The 20,687-nt window shown below is 42.4% G+C and overlaps 1 protein-coding gene across 4 annotated transcripts in view; it reads right to left on the reverse strand.

The window, feature by feature from the left end:
* Nucleotides 1-20,687, reverse strand: part of LOC110532571 (actin-like protein 6A) — a 758,238-nt gene that overhangs the window by 604,575 nt on the left and 132,976 nt on the right. The gene's annotated exons all lie outside the window — the stretch shown is intronic.

Raw genomic sequence — 20,687 nt, forward strand, 5'->3', positions numbered from 1 at the left:
ATTAATATTAAAGTGATGTACAGACTGAGTTTGTACTCTATTTTTAAGCCACAAAAATCTAAATATCCTTGAACATAACTTAATTTTCAAGTTGAAAGAGTGCGCCAAGAATAAATTGTGGGTGAATAATTATTCCGTTTTTAATCAAACTTTTGTAATGCTGTAAACCCTTTCCATCAATTATTATGAATGGGATATTTTTCATACCAGTTTGACTGCTCAGACAAGTGTAATAAACTATCATTACGAACGTGAACGTTGACTAACAAAAGTTTAAGTTATACACCTTCAATACTTGTTACCTACATTAAGCCAAGATGGATCTTGAACTTCGATACCATTACATGAAGGGTCAATGGTGAAAACCCTGCAAGCCAGTGATATAGAGACACTAGAAAAGGTTTGTTTTCAGTGGTGCAAAGTACTTAAGTAAAAATGATTTAAATCGTTTTGGGGGTATCTGTACTTTAACTATTTATATTTTTGACAACTTCAGTACATTCATAAAGGACAGAAATGTACTTTTGACTCCATCCACTTTCCCTGATACCAAAAAGTACATTTTGAATGCTTTGTATGACAGGAAAATGGTCCAATTCACACACTTATCAAGAGAACATCCCCTACCTCTGATCTGGCAGACTCAATAAACACAAATGCTTAGTTTATAAATTATATCTAAGTGTTGGAGTGTGCCCCTGGCTATTCTTACATTCAAAAAAAGCAATACAATTGTGTTGTCTGCTTTGCTTAATTTTTTACATTATTCTTACTTTTGATACTTGAGAATATTTGAAACCAAATACTTCCCAAGTAGTAGTTTACTGGGCAACTTTCACATTTACTTGAGTCATACTGTTTACAACTGACTGATTGAGGACTTTTTCCACCACTGTTTGTTTTGGACATTTATTTTTTATCAAATGTATTTGACAGGGACAATCTACTGTATTTCTGTAAATGTGCCAGATTTAGCCAGCTGGCTTTGTGATGTAACAAAGGTAGCTGATGATGTAATGAAAACAGACAGTTAAATATGTGTGTGTAGAACTGTTGCACATTTGCTCTGGAAATGAGGACCAAACCTACTCGTCAAAAGGAGTGAATTGCACCTCCAATTGAAGTCAATAATAAGGTATGGAATCATGCCAATAAGTCATTATTTATATAGCTCTGTAGCTTGCAGTATTTTGAAGGAGATAAGCAAGGGAAAATGATGCTTTGGTTAATATTTCTCACGTGAAAGGAAACATGACCATGCTAACTGAAAAATGGATACATGAATATTGGTCAAATGTACCTACATCTTCTGAAGCTGTGTTGGGCCTACTTGATAATTAAAAAAAAGTCACATAGACGATGTCCATAAATTAGACAACAATACTGAACAGTTGTAGCCCGTTGGTAGTGGTAGGCTTCTGGCTGTGATCTCTGACCACTGTAACAGTGAATAGTGGCAATTTACCCGCGGGGTATAGGCTTGTTTACTAGGCTAACTAGTGCATTGGGGTGGGCTATGTGCAGCATGGGCATACAGGAAACCACTCTAGCCACTTAACTCACCTTGGCCACGAGCTCTATAGTTTACAGCTATTGCATCACCTACAAAGCATCAACTGAATGTTGAATGTCAGGTATTTTAATTGTCTGTATTGTCTACTTGTTAAATGTTTGTAAAGTCTTCATTTGTAATTGTTTGTAATGTCTTATCAATTGGTGTTGGACCACAGGAAGATTAGCTAACGTTATAGCGTTAGCTAATGGGGACTCTAGTAAAGATTCACAAGACTGTTCACAGATTCACATTGATCACAGAATCGGATTGATAATCTTAATTCGAAGTTTGAGTTTTTTACTGGACAACCAACACTTGACAGATGGGCTAATCCATAGAAAGAAAATGTGATCTTGGATCTTGAACTCCCCTAGCTACATTTCGACATAATGTTCAATATTACTAGTCACTCTGTCCTTACGAACAGTAAATCATTGGGTCTGACTCTTTTGATTTAATGCAATTTCATCATCGATAGTGAAACAACCACCACATAATCGTCAACTCCCCCCTACAAAACATGAATTTATTTGTGGTTTATCCTCTAGCTATTAGGTATTAGGTGTGATCCTGACTTGGAAAGGCCACGAAGTTACACATTGTTTTAGGAAACATGAATTTATTTGTGGTTTATCCTCTTTAGCTATTTGGTATTAGGTGTGATCCTGACTTGGAATGGCCACGAAGTTACACATTGTTTTAAGTCCAGTTAGTTTGGAAGTTGTGGTAAATGGGGGAGTGTGAGCGCGTGTCATGAGATGCTGCAGGTGTTGATATGGGGATGGATAGGCTACCACTGCCTTTAATTACTACGCTCTGCCTGCACCTACCTCAACTGGTACTCTGCTGCCTCGCTGTGGTGAGAGCACTAACACACTGAACATGATGGACAAGGATGCTCCATATAGCCATCCATCACTGTCCAGGCTGTGGATGTAATACAGAATGTAATACAGAATGACCAGATATGGTTTGATATCTCTTCTGAAACTGGGGTGGGGTTATTGAGTTCAGGGTTGTGTAATGGTTGCTTCCATGTCAGTCCTCAAAGATGAAATTGCATAGAATCGAATGAATCACATCCAATGATTTCCTGTTTTGGACAATGTTTTGAAAATGATTCTCCATAGCTGCCATACCTGTGTGATGTCAAAGTGTTACAGAATTCCCCGTCCTTATTATAAACTGTGATTAAAACTATGGAGTTCATTGCCCTACAACACATGTGTGTACGTATTTGACCTTAAAATGATATTGCTAGATGGAATAAAATAATAAGGTAGGCCTAAACTGTAATAAGATGTACTTTAAAGATACTATAAATAGCAGGAGACATACCTGGGTTCTAGACTGGTATTTAGGGCAAGCATTTTAGGATTATACATATGGTTAGTGTCAACTTCTACTTACACGTTAAAGCTCAGCCATGTTGCTACATGTTTACTCATTGACTTCAAGTAGAGCATTGTTTGTGAATCTGAATAAAAGCCTAATAAAAGTGTATCGCCCACAGCTTGGGCAGCACTGCTACACTGCTTTTTTGGGCTAAAGGTGTTTGTGACACGTGCATGTGTTCCAATGATGTCATAATTGTCTGTAGGTTCTATGTTGCCTATCAACTTGGCTGTCCTTCAGAAAGTAGATAATACTTGTATTTTCAAACAATTAATAAAAATACTAGCAACAAAACAAACTAAATAGATTTAATCCATTAATATGATATTGCCAGATGGAAGAAAATAACAAGGTAGGCCTAAACTGTAATAAGATATATCTTATAGACTGCTTCAGTGCATTTGGAAAGTATTCAGACCCCTTGACTTTTTACACATTTCATTTTTTACATTACAGCCTTATTCTAAAATTGATTACATACAACATTTTCCTCATCAATCTACACACAATATCCTATAATGACAAAGCAAAAACTGTTTTTTAGACATTTTTGCAATTTAAAACGGAAAAAAACAGAAATACCTTATTTACATAAGTATTCAAACCCTTTGCTATGAGACTCGAAATTGAGCACCGGTGCGTCCTGTTTCCCTTGATCATCCTTGAGGTATTTCTACAACATGATTGGAGTCCACCTGTGGTAAATTCAATTGATTGGACATGATTTGGAAAGGCACATACCTAAGGTCCCACAGTTGACAGTGCAAAAATCTATTTTAATTCCAGGTTATAAGGCAACAAAATAGGGAAAATGCCAAGGGGGGTGAATACTTTCGCAAAGCCACTGTAAATGGTTCAGTTCACATAAACAGTCATTATTTTCAGTTTGAGAGATCATCCCGGGCTTTGCCCCGTCTGCTGTAGCTGAGATGTCCCTGGAGGACATAGAACAACAAGACTATGATGTTTCTGACACTGAGACAGTCAGGTAAGGCCACTTACACTCTGTCCAGTTAGATATTTGTGTGGAGATTAAGAGAGAGAGACTAATAAGAAAGAACTTGTTATGGGGCAGGTCAGGCGTCATTCATGGAGTCATTTGTAGGGTCAAGTCCCCAGCCGATCTATTTGAACCCCTCATTATTTGTGGCCATGTATTAACTACTAAGTGAGTCTTTGACATGAAGACAGTGGTTAGATTCTGCCATTGGGACTGCTCTGATGTTTCCATTCTCTCCTGGTTATGACCATAGAGCCTTGTCCCAGTCTCTAGACCTGCCTGTCTGTGTGGTGGATGACCACCTGACCTCTAAAGCTGTCAATGAGATGGTAAGTTGACCTTGTCATTTCATATTACAACATTAATCCAATAAAATGTTATAGTGATGCTATCATTGGCAATGTTGATGTACCACAACCATCTCTGTTGTGTTGCAGTTGTTTAAATTTGTCCAACGTTGCCAATGCTCCTCCACTCTCTAACGGTTCATAAGTTCTTTCAGTATGATATTTGTTGTATATGTTAAGTTTGACTCTGTTGGTGCCATTATTTGAGACTCATAATGTTTATTTCTACCAGAAGCAAAGCAGCACTGTGGAAACCACAGAAGAAGAGAGCCTCAACAGTGCGAAAAATCTTGAGTCTTTTTCACTGATTATCAACTTCCTGCAGAACCTAACTGAGGAGTATGTTCTATTTTCTTTGGTACAGTACTACTATCAAACCTGTAAAGGATTGTATGAAAGCAGATTCATCAACTACATTTCCATTGCGGAAAAAGTTACATCACACCACAATGTTGTCAAAACAATTGCTACAAAGCATGTGTAAAATACTGTCTAATCTGATGACTCTACTGACCGACATTTCTGACAATATTAATACTATTAATATGAATAATTCATATGAATAATTTTCAGGCAATGGAGTAGGATTCGTAATGGCATTTCTGACCCGGTAAGATCTGAAAGCTTATTTAGAATACAATGATCACTGAATGTTTAGCCTTGTTCATAAGCTTTTGAAAGACGCACTATGCAACATTTTAAAACACTTCTTCTGTTTCTGGAATACAGCTGACAAAACAACAGCTTGCCGGCTTGTGTCTGAGGATTGTCCAGTTTTTATCGGACAAGCTGATGCAGATCATCATCCCAGGTCTTTACGAACTACTGGGCATCAAAGATGCTGCCTCCTCTCCATTGTCACAGAGATCTCTCACAGTGCCACTCACCAGTCTGTTAGACGATAAGGTTAACACCAAGTCCCGCGTGAGATTTACTGAGGCTGGTGTACCTAAGAGGCCAGACAGTCGAAAGTCTTACAATAGCTTTCGCATCCCGACTCCCTACCCTTCCTCCAACTGTATGGATCAGGAAGAGGAAGAAGAGCAGGAATCACAACAACCTAAGTTCAAGGAGATGTACCTGACTAAGGAGATGGGCAGTCTGGGCAGTGGAAGCTACTGCCCAAAACCATTGCCCAAGCCAGCCATGAGGTATGTCTGTAACCATTCTTCAATACGGCCTTTTATTTATGATTGTCCTTCAACAGTATTTGATGTTTATAGCAATTTCACATTTTTTTTAGAGTATAGATATGGCCATATAAAGTTGAATTCGGAGTTTACATACATACACCTTAGCCAAGTACATTTAAACTCAGTTTTTCACAATTCCTGACATTTAATCCTAGTACAATTCCCCTGTTTTAGGTCAGTTAAAATCAGCACTTTATTTTAAGAATGTGAAATGTCAGAATAATAGAAGAAGAAATAATAATTTATTTCAGCTTTTATTTCTTTCTTCACATTCCCAGTGGGTCAGAAGTTTACATACACTCAAATAGTATTTGGTAGCATTGCCTTTAAATTGTTTAACTTGGGTCAAATGTTTTGGGTAGCCTTCCACAAGCTTCCCACAATAAGTTGGGAGAATTTTGGCCCATTCCTCCTGACAGAGCTGGTATGACTGAGTCAGGTTTGTAGGCCTCCTTCCTCGCACAAGCTTTTTCAGTTCTGCCCACAAATGTTCTATAGGATTGAGGTCAGGGCTTTGTGATGGCCACTCCAATACCTTGACTTTGTTGTTCTTAAGTCATTTTGCCACAACTTTGGAAGTATGCTTGGGGTCATGTCCATTTGGAAGACCCATTTGCGACCAAGCTTTAACTTCCTGACTGAAGTCTTGAGATGTTGCTTCAATATATCCACATTATTTTCCATCCTCATTATGCTATCTATTTTGTGAAGTGCACTAGACCCTCCTGCAGCAAAGCACCCCCACAACATGATTCTGCTACCCCCGTGCTTCACGGTTGGGATGGTGTTCTTTGGCTTGCAAGCCTCACCCTTTTCCTCCAAACATAATGATGGTCATTATGCCCAAACAGTTCTATTTTGGTTTCATCAGACCAGAGGACATTTCTCCAAAAAGTATGATCTTTGTCCCCATGTGCAGTTGCAAACCGTAGTCTGGGTTTTTTATGGCGGCTTCCGGAGCAGTGGCTTCTTCCCTGCTGAGCGGCCTTTCAGGTAATGTCGATATAGGACTCGTTTTTACTGTGGATATAGATACTTTTGTACCTGTTTCCTCCAGCATCTTCACACGGTCCATTGCTGTTGTTCTGGGATTGATTTGCACTTTTCGCACCCAAGTACATTCATCTCTAGGAGACAGAATGCGTCTCCTTCCTGAGTGTATGACGGCTGCGTGGTATTGTTTGTGTAACGGTTTTCTTTATGAGAAGGAGAGTCGGACCAAAATGCAGCATGTAGATTGCGATCCATGTTTTAATGAACAAAACGTAAAACACGAATCAATGCAAACACTACAAAATAAAGAACGTGATGAACGTAACGAAAACCTAAAACAGCCTATCTGGTGAAAAACACATAGACAGGAACAATCACCCACAAACACACAGTGAAACCCAGGCTACCTAAATATGGTTCCCAATCAGAGACAATGACGAACACCTGCCTCTGACTGAGAACCATATCAGGCTGAACATAGAAATAGACAAACAAGACATGAAACATAGAATGCCCACTCAGATCACACCCTGACCAATCAAAACATAGAAAATACAAAGTAAACTATGGTCAGGGCGTGACAGTACCCCCCCCCCAAGGTGCGGACTCCGGCCGCAAAACCTGAACCTATAGGGGAGGGTCTGGGTGGGCATCTGTCCGCGGTGGCGGCTCTGGCGCTGGACGTGGACCCCACTCCATGACAGTTTTAATCCCCCTCCTAAACGTCCCTAAATAGGTTACCCACCACAATGATAACATGGGACAGAGGGACAGCTCGGGACAGAGGTAACTCGGGACAGATGAGTAGCTCAGCACTGAGAGGAAGCTCAGCACTGAGAGGAAGCTCAGCACTGAGAGGAAGCTCAGGCAGGTAGTAGAAACTACCAGAACCTGGCTGGCTGGCGGTTTCAGCAGATCCTGGTCGACTAGCAGATCTGGAAGAATCTGGTCGACTGGCGGATCTGGGAGAATCTGGTCGACTGGCAGATCTGGGAGAATCTGGACGACTGGCAGATCTGGAAGAGTCTGGACGACTGGCAGATCTGGAAGAGTCTGGACGACTGGCAGATCTGGAAGAGTCTGGACGACTGGCAGATCTGGAAGAGTCTGGTCGACTGGCAGATCTGGAAGAGTCTGATCGACTGGCAGATCTAGAAGAGTCTGATCGACTGGCAGATCTGGAAGAGTCTGGTCGACTGGCAGATCTGGAAGAGTCTGGTCGACTGGCAGATCTGGAAGAGTCTGGTCGACTGGCAGATCTGGAAGAGTCTGGTCGACTGGCAGATCTGGATGAGTCTGGTCGACTGGCAGATCTGGAAGAGTCTGGTCGACTGGCAGATCTGGGAGAGTCTGGTCGACTGGCAGATCTGGGAGAGTCTGGTCGACTGGCAGCTCTGGCTGCTCCATGCTGACTGGCTGCTCCATGCTGACTGGCAGCTCTGGCTGCTCCATGCTGACTGGCTGCTCCATGCTGACTGGCAGCTCTGGCTGCTCCATGCTGACTGGCTGCTCCATGCTGACTGGCAGCTCCATGCTGACTGGCTGCTCTGGCTGCTCCATGCTGACTGGCTGCTCCATGCTGACTGGCTGCTCTGGCTGCTCCATGCTGACTGGCTGCTCCATGCTGACTGGCGGCCCTGGCTGCTCCATGCTGACTGGCGGCCCTGGCTGCTCCATACTGACTGGCGGCCCTGGCTGCTCCATGCTAACTGGCAGCTCTGGCGGCTCCTTGCAGACTGGCAGCTCTGGCGGCTCCTTGCAGACTGGCAGCTCTGGCGGCTCCTTGCAGACTGGCAGCTTTGGCGGCATCCTGCAGACAGGCAGCTCTGGCGGCTCCTTGCAGACTGGCAGCTCCTTGCAGACTGGCAGCTCCTTGCAGACTGGCAGCTCTATGCTAACTGGCAGCTCTATGCTAACTGGCAGCTCTATGCTAACTGGCAGCTCTATGCTAACTGGCAGCTCTATGCTAACTGGCAGCTCTTTGCAAACTGGCAGTTCTGAACAGGCGGGAGACTCCGACAGCGCTGGAGAGGAGGGCTCCGACAGCGCTGGACAGGCGAGGCGCACTGTAGGCCTGATGCGTGGTGCTGGCACTGGTGGTACTGGGCCGAGGACACGCACAGGAGGCCTGGTGCGGGGAGCTGCTACCGGAGGGCTGGGGTGTGGAGGTGGTACTGGAAAAACCGGACCGTGCAGGCGCACTGGAGCTCTTGAGCACCGAGCCTGCCCAACCTTACCTGGTTGAATGCTCACGGTCGCCCTGCCAGTGCGGCGAGGTGGAATAGCCCGCACTGGACTATGCAGGCGAACCGGAGACACCGAGCGCAAGGCTGGTGCCATGTAAACCGGCCCAAGGAGACGCACTGGGGACCAGCTGCGTAGAGCCGGCTTCATGGCATTAGGCTCGACGCTCAATCTAGCCCGGCAGACACGCGGAGCTGGAATATACCGCACCGGGCTATGCACCCGCACTGGAGACACCGTGCGCACCACTGCATAACACGGTGCCTGTCCGGTCTCTCTAGCCCCCCGGTAAGCACAGGGAGTCTGCCCAGGTCTCCTACCTGGCATAGCCATACTCCCTGTTAGCCCCCCCCCAATAAATTTTTGGGGCTGCCTCTCAGGCTTCCATCCGCGTCGCCGTGCTGCCTTCTCATACCAGCGCCTCTCTGCTTTCACCGCCTCCATTCTACGGTAACCTTCCTCGCACTGCTCCAGCGAATCCCAGGCGGGCTCCGGCACTCTCCCTGGGTCGGCCGCCCACCTGTCGATCTCCTCCCAAGTAGTATACTCCATACTGTACTCCTCCTTGGGCTGTTCCTGTTGTTTCTTCTCCCGCTGCACCTTAGTGCGGCTACACTCCCCTGGTTTAGCCCAGGGTCCTCTCCCGTCGAGGATTTCCTCCCATGTCCAGAAATCCTTATTGCGCTTCTCCTCGCGCTGCTCCTGCCTGTTGACACGCTGCTTGGTCCGTTGGTGGTGGGTGATTCTGTAACGGTTTTCTTTATGAGAAGGAGAGTCGGACCAAAATGCAGCATGTAGATTGCGATCCATGTTTTAATGAACAAAACGTAAAACACGAATCAATGCAAACACTACAAAATAAAGAACGTGATGAACGTAACGAAAACCTAAAACAGCCTATCTGGTGAAAAACACATAGACAGGAACAATCACCCACAAACACACAGTGAAACCCAGGCTACCTAAATATGGTTCCCAATCAGAGACAATGACGAACACCTGCCTCTGACTGAGAACCATATCAGGCTGAACATAGAAATAGACAAACAAGACATGAAACATAGAATGCCCACTCAGATCACACCCTGACCAATCAAAACATAGAAAATACAAAGTAAACTATGGTCAGGGCGTGACAGTTTGTACAGATGAACGTGGTACCTTCAGCCATTTGGAAATTGCTCCCAAGGATGAACCAATTATTTTTCTGAGGTCTTGGCTGATTTCTTTTGATTTTCTCATGATGTCAAGCGAAGAGGCACTGAGTTTGAAGGTTGGCCTTGAAATACATCCACAGACTCAAATAATGTAAATTAGCCTAACATAAGCTTCTAAAGCCATGACATCCTTTTCTGGAATTTTCCAAGCTGTTTAAAGGCTTTAAAGGCTTTTCTCATTTATCTTTCTGTAATGAAAAGAACTATAGAAGTTGAATAAATTATTATTTTTTATCATTAGATGTGGTTGACACACCTCCACCAGAGCAACGTTCCTCACATATTATTTGTTTGACTGTGATGATTTCTGTTTTTTTTTTTCAAGAACCTCTCTGTCTGATGTGCAGAAGAAGACAACCAACTCTGACTCGCTACAAGTCCTTTTAGGTGTCTCAGAGGACACCCTCGTCACCTGTGTGCAGGACAGCCTGCAAGGTTCTCTCTCCAAACTTGCATGCATGTCCAATTCTCCATCTGGAAGTGCAGGCTCTCCGAAGATGACCCCTGCTGTAATGGCAGAAGTGATTAAAGATGTCAAGTCGGCCTTATCAGTGGTCGTTAAGAGTGCCTCCGCTAGCCAAACCTCTCAAGTGACACCGGTAAGGGGAGACTCACAGACCAAGGTGACTGAGAGCATGGTGAGAGAGCTGGCTGCTAAACTTGAAAAAGTTGACCAAGAGAGCAAGAGTCTAACAGGGCAAGTCATGACCATGATCTCTGACACAATGGTGGCTTTTGTTGACGAGAACCAACATAATTTGCTGAAAGATCTGAAGGACAAGATCACGTTTTTGGCATCGCATGTTGGCTTCATTGACGATCTTGATGCCCTGATAAGGAAATACGAGAGCAGCTACAATATTGGTGAATCTGGTTCCTCCTGCACGCTCACATCTAAGAGCATCCAAAAACTCTCCAGCCGGGAGTTTCAAACATCAGCAATACAAGCAGTGAGTGGAGTTCTTGCCAAAAAAGTCAGTAGTTTGAGCTTTCCTAGTTCAGTCGTTCAGTCTGAGTTAACAGCTGCTGTATCAGGTCAAACATTGTCTGGCATTGTAAAGACAGAGGCAATTCACCCAGTGGGCTCAGCAGCGTCAGTAGTTGTTAAGACTTTCGTGTCAGATATGAAGTCCTTGGCTGAATCTGAAGAGAGTCCCCAACAGAAGAGTGCCTGGTCTGCTGCTGTTCACATTTACCACAGCATCCAAAACAACTTGAAAGATTATTTCGGCAAGCTTCAGAGATTTGCCCTAAAGAGCATTGTCACATCTGATGACAACATCACAAATTCTGAGTTTAAGGAGACAGTTCCACTTCCTTGCTTAGACATGAAATATAGGCCCAGTAAGAGTGAGCCTCAGTTGCCAGAGTCCACTGGTGAAGTTACTTTACAAAGAGGCCTAAGTGAGTGCTCAAAACTTCTTTGGGCACAAACTGAGTCAGAAGAAAGCAAGCTCCTTCTGACAACTTGCACCAAAGAAGTCGTCTCAGAGCTTCTGGTCTTGTACAACACTGAGATGTCAAAGGAGGACCCCCTGTACACTGTTGGAGAAAAAGGATCAGACTTCTCTATTGAGAGACAACAATTTGTAGAGGGCGTTCTGGCTCAGCTTGGGGATATCTCCCATTCCAGGGCCTCATCACCAATAGTATATGAGTTCCCCTGTCAAATTGAGGAGAGCAGAAGTAAGGCCACAGCTTTGACCAGTCTATTAGATTGCATGAAAAAACTCTCAAGTGAGGAATTCAAGAGAGACACCACTCAAGCAGTGAGTGGGTTCCTAGTTAAAAAGTCCAACAGTAGCTTAACTAGTGCACAGCCTGCTTATTCTGTAGCATCCAAGTCTTGTTCCGTTCAAAACCAGAGAACCTTGTCAAAGGATATTTGTGCGGATTCTGCTGCCTTTGGCATCATTGACACATTTGTGGAAGACCTGCAGAGCTTGGCGCAACCTGCAGAAGTAGAGGAGAGAGAACCTGACCTCCAGGAAAATGCACAAAAGCGAAAGAACAGGATCTGGTCTGCTACTACTAGTTTATATAAAAATATTAAGAAGACATTAAAGGGCTTCACCATTCACCGGCGGAGGTCAGACGTGCAGAGAAGAATGTCTAGCCATACACCCACAGAGGACTCTGGACATCTTGTGACTAAGGAGTACCTTGGTTTGGAAAGCCAGAACTTGACGCAAGCTAGTAAGAGTGTGCCTCACTTGCCCAGTTTGAACCAGGAAGTGACTCTACACATGGGTGTCAGCGAGAGTTCAAAACTTCTCTGGACTGAAACAGACGAGGGTCTAATGAACAATAGTACCAAACAGGTCATTTCAACAATCTTGACCTCATGCGAGGATCAGACATCAAATGCACCTTGCTTCTCCACAGTAGGAAAGAAAATATCTGATATGTCCCTTGAGGTCAACATATTGGTAGGTGGTGTTCTGTCTCAGCTGAAGGACATCTCCTTGTCAAGGTCCCCAACACCATGTGAAGACATGTTTGAACGTCTCCAAGGTTCTCCTGAGCGAACCTCTCCAGTAAGTCTAGATTGCAGCACGGCTGCCTCCAAAGGCATTGCATCTTCCCACAGTCTTTCAACAAAGAGCCTCCAAAAACTCTCTAGTCATGAGTTCCAAACCAAAGCTGAGAAAGGAGTGAGTGAGGTCCTCTCTAGATCATTTAACATTGTGGAGGAAGGTACAACAGATAAGTACCTCCAGTCTGTATCTACATCCACCACATCTACTGATATTATACAAACCATAGTGAAAGACCAGCAGGAGCTCACCCAGACCACCCAATCATCTGACATGGTATCTGGAACCTCCCTGCTCACCACTGGACAGGTTTATGAGAAAAGAATCTGGTCTGTTGCTCGTAACATCTACTACAGTCTGCAAAGTAAGATTACGGAGTTTCTCAGAAAAGATCTTCAAATGTCAGACACAACACTTGGTTCAATCCAAATATTTACATATCAAAGCAGTCCTGCTTCACAAAGAGCAAGTCTCTGCCATCTTGAGGTCAACCAGAGCAGTGTTACACCTGGTGGAAACAATGCCTGTGTGGACATTCCGCACAAATTACTACCTAAAACCACTAAGCTCTCAGGATCCATGCTGGAGGATATTGACACGATCCGTTGTAGGAGTGCTGACAGCCAAAATACAAGAAATACCTCTTCTTCACGCTCCTCCATCTCTCTAACACCTACTTCAAAATCAAAGCAGTCAGAATGGGACTTCACCTTGCCCGGTACTCCCATCCCCACTGAATTATCTGCTCAGAGTGACTTTCCCATTGTAAGAAACATGATCATTCAGGACTTGTTTCACACAGAGAACTTACTTCCCCCATCCTTTGTGGACAAAGTCAGGCAAGCTGCTGGGGTGGTAGTGGACGAAATGGTGGAAAGTGTTGAGAACACACAGGAAGATGGACAGGGTGCTTCTCATCCTGACAACCTCCGATCTGCTGTTAGGAAATTGAGAAAAATAATTTCCACTGGGACCATCCAACTTTTCAGTCATGAATTTGTGGATGAAGTGATAGCCCTTCAGGACAGCCACAGCACTCCACAGGTCTTAACATTGGCAGCAGCCAGAAGTGCTTCAGACTCCATTCTTTCAAGGCTGAAATGGGGAAAGGAACAATGTGCCATATCCAGGAAGCTCTCCTCTCAGTTTCTCCAGATATTTGCTGAAGAGACAGTGAAGGGCTTCCTAAAACAGTGGTTAGATGAGTATGAAAAAATCAACATTGATGTTTCAGTCCAGAATGAACCAAGCACCTCTACTTGCATGGTCTTTCCTATTCAGCTCAATCAGAGCAAGCCAGATGATAGTGACACAATGAATCAGCTCACGAAGGTCATGGTCAACAAAATTATGGATGCCTTATCAGTTGGCTCAAGTCATCAAATGATCACCAAAGCCAATGCCAAATGTTCTTTTGAGTCCGGTACCAGCATGGCCACCAGTGACATTGTAGAAGGGATGTTGGATTTGGTAAGGGATAGCACCAGCAGTACTGGAGAGCAGATCCCCATCTTCAAGTCCAAGAAAAGCAAGAAAACCATGTTCAGGAAGATATGCTTTAACATAAAGGTATAGTACAAGTGCAGATTTTTCATGAATAACACTGCTTTTGAATGTATGAGATATTATTTGTTTATATAATTCAGTATTTTAGCATTGTATTGCCTTTTTCCAGTTGATATACTGTACTTTAAGATATATAACAGTTTGTTTTAATGTGCCTTTTCCCACCAAACAGGGTTCCAAGAAAGTTAGAAAGGACCACTGTCCTCAAAAGTCTATGGAGTACCAGCCTCAGAACACTTCCCCTACTGTGTACTTTACAGGTAAGCCCTGCTGCTGCTCATTCAAGACTAAGATATTATTACTTTAGCGTTCAACTAATTCATTTGGAAAGACATTGCACTCTGCTCTGAATTGTTACCCATGACATACTGGATGGTCTTTCTTTGCAGAGTCGAGGACAAATTCTCATGGCTCCTTTGCTCCAGAGGGAAATGACATCGCATATTCCTTCCCACCTGAAGAGAAGAGTCGCAAACCCTCCCTTTTCACCAGAATGTATAGAGCCATCACTAGAAGCCTCTCCAACTCAAGATAATTTTCCTCATTAAATGAGATTGCATTCATTTGTTGTCATATGTTGACTGTTTTGCTAGCACAGACTGTAATATGTTCTGCGATTCATCCACATGCATTGAGGAGTATACCACCTCAGTCACAGGCTACATCAATAAGTGGATCGACAACGTCGTGTCCACAGTGACCGTATGTACATATCCCCGACAGAAGCCATGGATTACAGGCAACATCCACACCGCGCTAAAGGCTAGAGCTGCCTCTTTCAAGGAGCGGGACACTAATCCAGACACTTATATGAAATCCTGCTATGCCCTCAGACATTTTCAGTGGTGCAAAGTACTTAAGTAAAAATGATTTAAATCGTTTTGGGGGTATCTGTACTTTAACTATTTATATTTTTGACAACTTCAGTACATTCATAAAGGACAAAAATGTACTTTTGACTCCATCCACTTTCCCTGATACCCAAAAGTACATTTTGAATGCTTTGTATGACAGGAAAATGGTCCAATTCACACACTTATCAAGAGAACATCCCCTACCTCTGATCTGGCAGACTCAATAAAGACAAATGCTTAGTTTATAAATTATGTCTAAGTGTTGGAGTGTGCCCCTGGCTATTCTTACATTCAAAAAAAGCAATACAATTGTGTTGTCTGCTTTGCTTAATTTTAAAAATTATTTTTACTTTTGATACTTGAGAATATTTCAAACCAAATACTTCCCAAGTAGTATTTTACTGGGCAACTTTCACATTTACTTGAGTCATACTGTTTACAACTGACTGATTGAGGACTTTTTCCACCACTGTTTGTTTTGGACATTTATTTTTTATCAAATGTATTTGACAGGGACAATCTACTGTATTTCTGTAAATGTGCCAGATTTAGCCAGCTGGCTTTGTGATGTAACAAAGGTAGCTGATGATGTAATGAAAACAGACAGTTAAATATGTGTGTGTAGAACTGTTGCACATTTGCTCTGGAAATGAGGACCAAACCTACTCGTCAAAAGGAGTGAATTGCACCTCCAATTGAAGTCAATAATAAGGTATGGAATCATGCCAATAAGTCATTATTTATATAGCTCTGTAGCTTGCAGTATTTTGAAGGAGATAAGCAAGGGAAAATGATGCTTTGGTTAATATTTCTCACGTGAAAGGTAACATGACCATGCTAACTGAAAAATGGATACATGAATATTGGTCAAATGTACCTACATCTTCTGAAGCTGTGTTGGGCCTACTTGATAATTAAAAAAAGTCACATAGACGATGTCCATAAATTAGACAACAATACTGAACAGTTGTAGCCCGTTGGTAGTGGTAGGCTTCTGGCTGTGATCTCTGACCACTGTAACAGTGAATAATGGCAATTTACCCGCGGGGTATAGGCTTGTTTACTAGGCTAACTAGTGCATTGGGGTGGGCTATGTGCAGCATGGGCATACAGGAAACCACTCTAGCCACTTAACTCACCTTGGCCACGAGCTCTATAGTTTACAGCTATTGCATCACCTACAAAGCATCAACTGAATGTTGAATGTCAGGTATTTTAATTGTCTGTATTGTCTACTTGTTAAATGTTTGTAAAGTCTTCATTTGTAATTGTTTGTAATGTCTTATCAATTGGTGTTGGACCACAGGAAGATTAGCTAACGTTATAGCGTTAGCTAATGGGGACTCTAGTAAAGATTCACAAGACTGTTCACAGATTCACATTGATCACAGAATCGGATTGATAATCTTAATTCGAAGTTTGAGTTTTTTACTGGACAACCAACACTTGACAGATGGGCTAATCCATAGAAAGAAAATGTGATCTTGGATCTTGAACTCCCCTAGCTACATTTCGACATAATGTTCAATATTACTAGTGGCACTCTGTCCTTACGAACAGTAAATCATTGGGTCTGACTCTTTTGATTTAATGCAATTTCATCATCGATAGTGAAACAACCACCACATAATCGTCAACTCCCCCCTACAAAACATGAATTTATTTGTGGTTTATCCTCTAGCTCTTTGTATTAGGTGTGATCCTGACTTGGAATGGCCACGAAGTTACACATTGTTTTAGGTCCAGTTAGTTTGGAAGTTGTGGTAAATGGGGGAGTGTGAGCGCGTGTCATGAGATGCTGCAGGTGTTGATATGGGGATGGATAGGCTACCACTGCCTTTAATTACTACGCTCTGCCTGCACCTACCTCAACTGGTACTCTGCTGCCTCGCTGTGGTGAGAGCACTAACACACTGAACATGATGGACAAGGATGCTCCATATAGCCATCCATCACTGTCCAGGCACAGTGGATGTAATACAGAATGACAAGATATGGTTTGATATCTCTTCTGAAACTGGGGTGGGGTTATTGAGTTCAGGGTTGTGTAATGGTTGCTTCCATGTCAGTCCTCAAAGATGAAATTGCATAGAATCGAATGAATCACATCCAATGATTTCCCGCTTTGGACATTGTTTTGAAAATGATTCTCCATAGCTGCCATACCTTTGATGTCATAAACTGTTACAGAATTCCCCTTCCTTATTATAAACTCTGATTAAAACTATGGAGTTCATTGGCCTACAACACGTGTGTATTTGCCCTTAATTAAAATGATATTGCTAGATGGAAGAAAATAATAAGATAGGCCTAAACTGTAATAAGATGTACTTGAACGATACTATAAATAGCAGGAGACATACCTGGGTTCTAGACTGGTATTTAGGGCAAGCATTTTAGGATTATACATATGGTTAGTGTCAACTTCTACTTACACGTTAAAGCTCAGCCATGTTGCTACATGTTTACTCATTGACTTCCAAGTAGAGCATTGTTTGTGAATCTGAATAAAAGCCTAATAAAAGTGTATCGCCCCCAGCTTGGGCAGCACTGCTACACTGCTTTTTTGGGCTAAAGGTGTTTGTGACACGTGCATGTGTTCCAATGATGTCATAATTGTTTGTAGGTTCTATGTTGCTTATCAACTTGGCTGTCCTTCAGAAAGTAGATAATACTTGTATTTTCAAACAATTAATAAAAATACTAGCAACAAAACAAACTAAATAGATTTAATCCATTAATATGATATTGCCAGATGGAAGAAAATAACAAGGTAGGCCTAAACTGTAATAAGATATATCTTATAGACTGCTTCAGTGCATTTGGAAAGTATTCAGACCCCTTGACTTTTTACACATTTCATTTTTTACGTTATAGCCTTATTCTAAAATGGATTACATACAACATTTTCCTCATCAATCTACACACAATATCCCATAATGACAAAGCAAAAACAGTTTTTTAGACATTTTTGCAATTTAAAACGGAAAAAAACAGAAATACCTTATTTACATAAGCATTCAAACCCTTAGCTATGAGACTCGAAATTGAGCACCGGTGCATCCTGTTTCCCTTGATCATCCTTGAGGTATTTCTACAACATGATTGGAGTCCACCTGTGGTAAATTCAATTGATTGGACATGATTTGGAAAGGCACATACCTAAGGTCCCACAGTTGACAGTGCAAAAATCTATTTTAATTCCAGGTTATAAGGCAACAAAATAGGGAAAATGCCAAGGGGGGTGAATACTTTCGCAAGCCACTGTATATGGTTCAGTTCACATAAACAGTCATTATTTTCAGTTTGAGAGATCATCCCGGGCTTTGCCCCGTCTGCTGTAGCTGAGATGTCCCTGGAGGACATAGAACAACAAGACTATGATGTTTCTGACACTGAGACAGTCAGGTATTGCCACTTACACACTGTCCAGTTAGATATTTGTGTGGAGATTAAGAGAGAGAGACAAATAAGAAATAACTTGTTATGGGGCAGGTCAGGCGTCATTCATGGAGTCATTTGTAGGGTCAAGTCCCCAGCCGATCTATTTGAACCGCTCATTATTTGTGGCCATGTATTAACTACTAAGTGAGTCTTTGACATGAAGACAGTGGTTAGATTCTGCCATTGGGACTGCTCTGATGTTTCCATTCTCTCCTGGTTATGACCATAGAGCCTTGTCCCAGTCTCTAGACCTGCCTGTCTGTGTGATGGATGACCACCTGACCTCTGAAGCTGTCAATGAGATGGTAAGTTGACCTTGTCATTTCATATTACAACATTAATCCAATAAAATGTTATAGTGATGCTATCATTGGCAATGTTGACGTACCACAACCATCTCTGTTGTGTTTCAGTTGTTTAAATTTGTCCAACGTTGCCAATGCTCCTCCACTCTAACGGTTCATAAGTTCTTTCAGTATGATATTTGTTGTATATGTTAAGTTTGACTCTGTTGGTGCCATTATTTGAGACTCATAATGTTTATTTCTACCAGAAGCAAAGCAGCACTGTGGAAACCACAGAAGAAGAGAGCCTCAACAGTGCGAAAAATCTTGAGTCTTTTTCACTGATTATCAACTTCCTGCAGAACCTAACTGAGGAGTATGTTCTATTTTCTTTGGTACAGTACTACTATCAAACCTGTAAAGGATTGTATGAAAGCAGATTCATCAACTACATTTCCATTGCGGAAAAAGTTACATCACACCACAATGTTGTCAAAACAATTGCTACAAAGCATGTGTAAAATACTGTTTAATCTGATGACTCTACTGACCGACATTTCTGACAATATTAATACTATTAATATGAATGATTCATATGAATAATTTTCAGGCAATGCAGTAGGATTCGTAATGGCATTTCTAACCCGGTAAGATCTGAAAGCTTATTTAGAATACAATGATCACTGAATGTTTAGCCTTGTTCATAAGCTTTTGAAAGACGCACTATGCAACATTTTAAAACACTTCTTCTGTTTCTGGAATACAGCTGACAAAACAACAGCTTGCCGGCTTGTGTCTGAGGATTGTCCAGTTTTTATCGGACAAGCTGATGCAGATCATCATCCCAGGTCTTTACGAACTACTGGGCATCCAAGATGCTGCCTCCTCTCCATTGTCACAGAGATCTCTCACAGTGCCACTCACCAGTCTGTTAGACGATAAGGTTAACACCAAGTCCCGCGTGAGATTTACTGAGGCTGGTGTACCTAAGAGGCCAGGCAGTCGAAAGTCTTACAATAGCTTTCGCATCCCAACTCCCTACCCTTCCTCCAACTGTATGGATCAGGAAGAGGCAGAAGAGCAGGAATCACAACAACTTAAGTTCAAGGAGATGTACCTGACTAAGGAGATGGGCAGTCTGGGCAGTGGAAGCTACTGCCCAAAACCATTGCCCAAGCCAGCCATGAGGTATGTCTGTAACCATTCTTCAATACTGCCTTTTATTTATGATTGTCCTTCAACAGTATTTGATGTTTATAGCAATTTCACATTTTTTTTAGAGTATAGATATGGCCATATAAAGTTGAATTCTGAGTTTACATACACCTTAGCCAAGTACATTTAAACTCAGTTTTTCACAATTCCTGACATTTAATCCCTGTTTTAGGTCAGTTAGGATCACCACTTTATTTTAAGAATGTGAAATGTCAGAATAATAGAAGAAGAAAGAATCATTTATTTCAGCTTTTATTTCTTTCTTCACATTCCCAGTGGGTCAGAAGTTTACATACACTCAAATAGTATTTGGTAGCATTGCCTTTAAATTGTTTAACTTGGGTCAAATGTTTTGGGTAGCCTTCCACAAGCTTCCCACAATAAGTTGGGAGAATTTTGGCCCATTCCTCCTGACAGAGCTGGTATGACTGAGTCAGGTTTGTAGGCCTCCTTGCTCGCACAAGCTTTTTCAGTTCTGCCCACAAATGTTCTATAGGATTGAGGTCAGGGCTTTGTGATTGCCACTCCAATACCTTGACTTTGTTGTTCTTAAGTCATTTTGCCACAACTTTGGAAGTATGCTTGGGGTCATGTCCATTTGGAAGACCCATTTGCGACCAAGCTTTAACTTCCTGACTGAAGTCTTGAGATGTTGCTTCAATATATCCACATAATTTTCCATCCTCATGATGCTATCTATTTTGTGAAGTGCACTAGACCCTCCTGCAGCAAAGCACCCCCACAACATGATTCTGCTACCCCCGTGCTTCACGGTTGGGATGGTGTTCTTTGGCTTGCAAGCCTCACCCACCCACGGCTGTGTGGTCCCATGGTGTTTATACT

This window comes from Oncorhynchus mykiss, chromosome 1 (genome assembly GCF_057628025.1).
Source record: "Oncorhynchus mykiss isolate SJ-2025 chromosome 1, ASM5762802v1, whole genome shotgun sequence".
Lineage (NCBI taxonomy): Eukaryota > Metazoa > Chordata > Actinopteri > Salmoniformes > Salmonidae > Oncorhynchus > Oncorhynchus mykiss.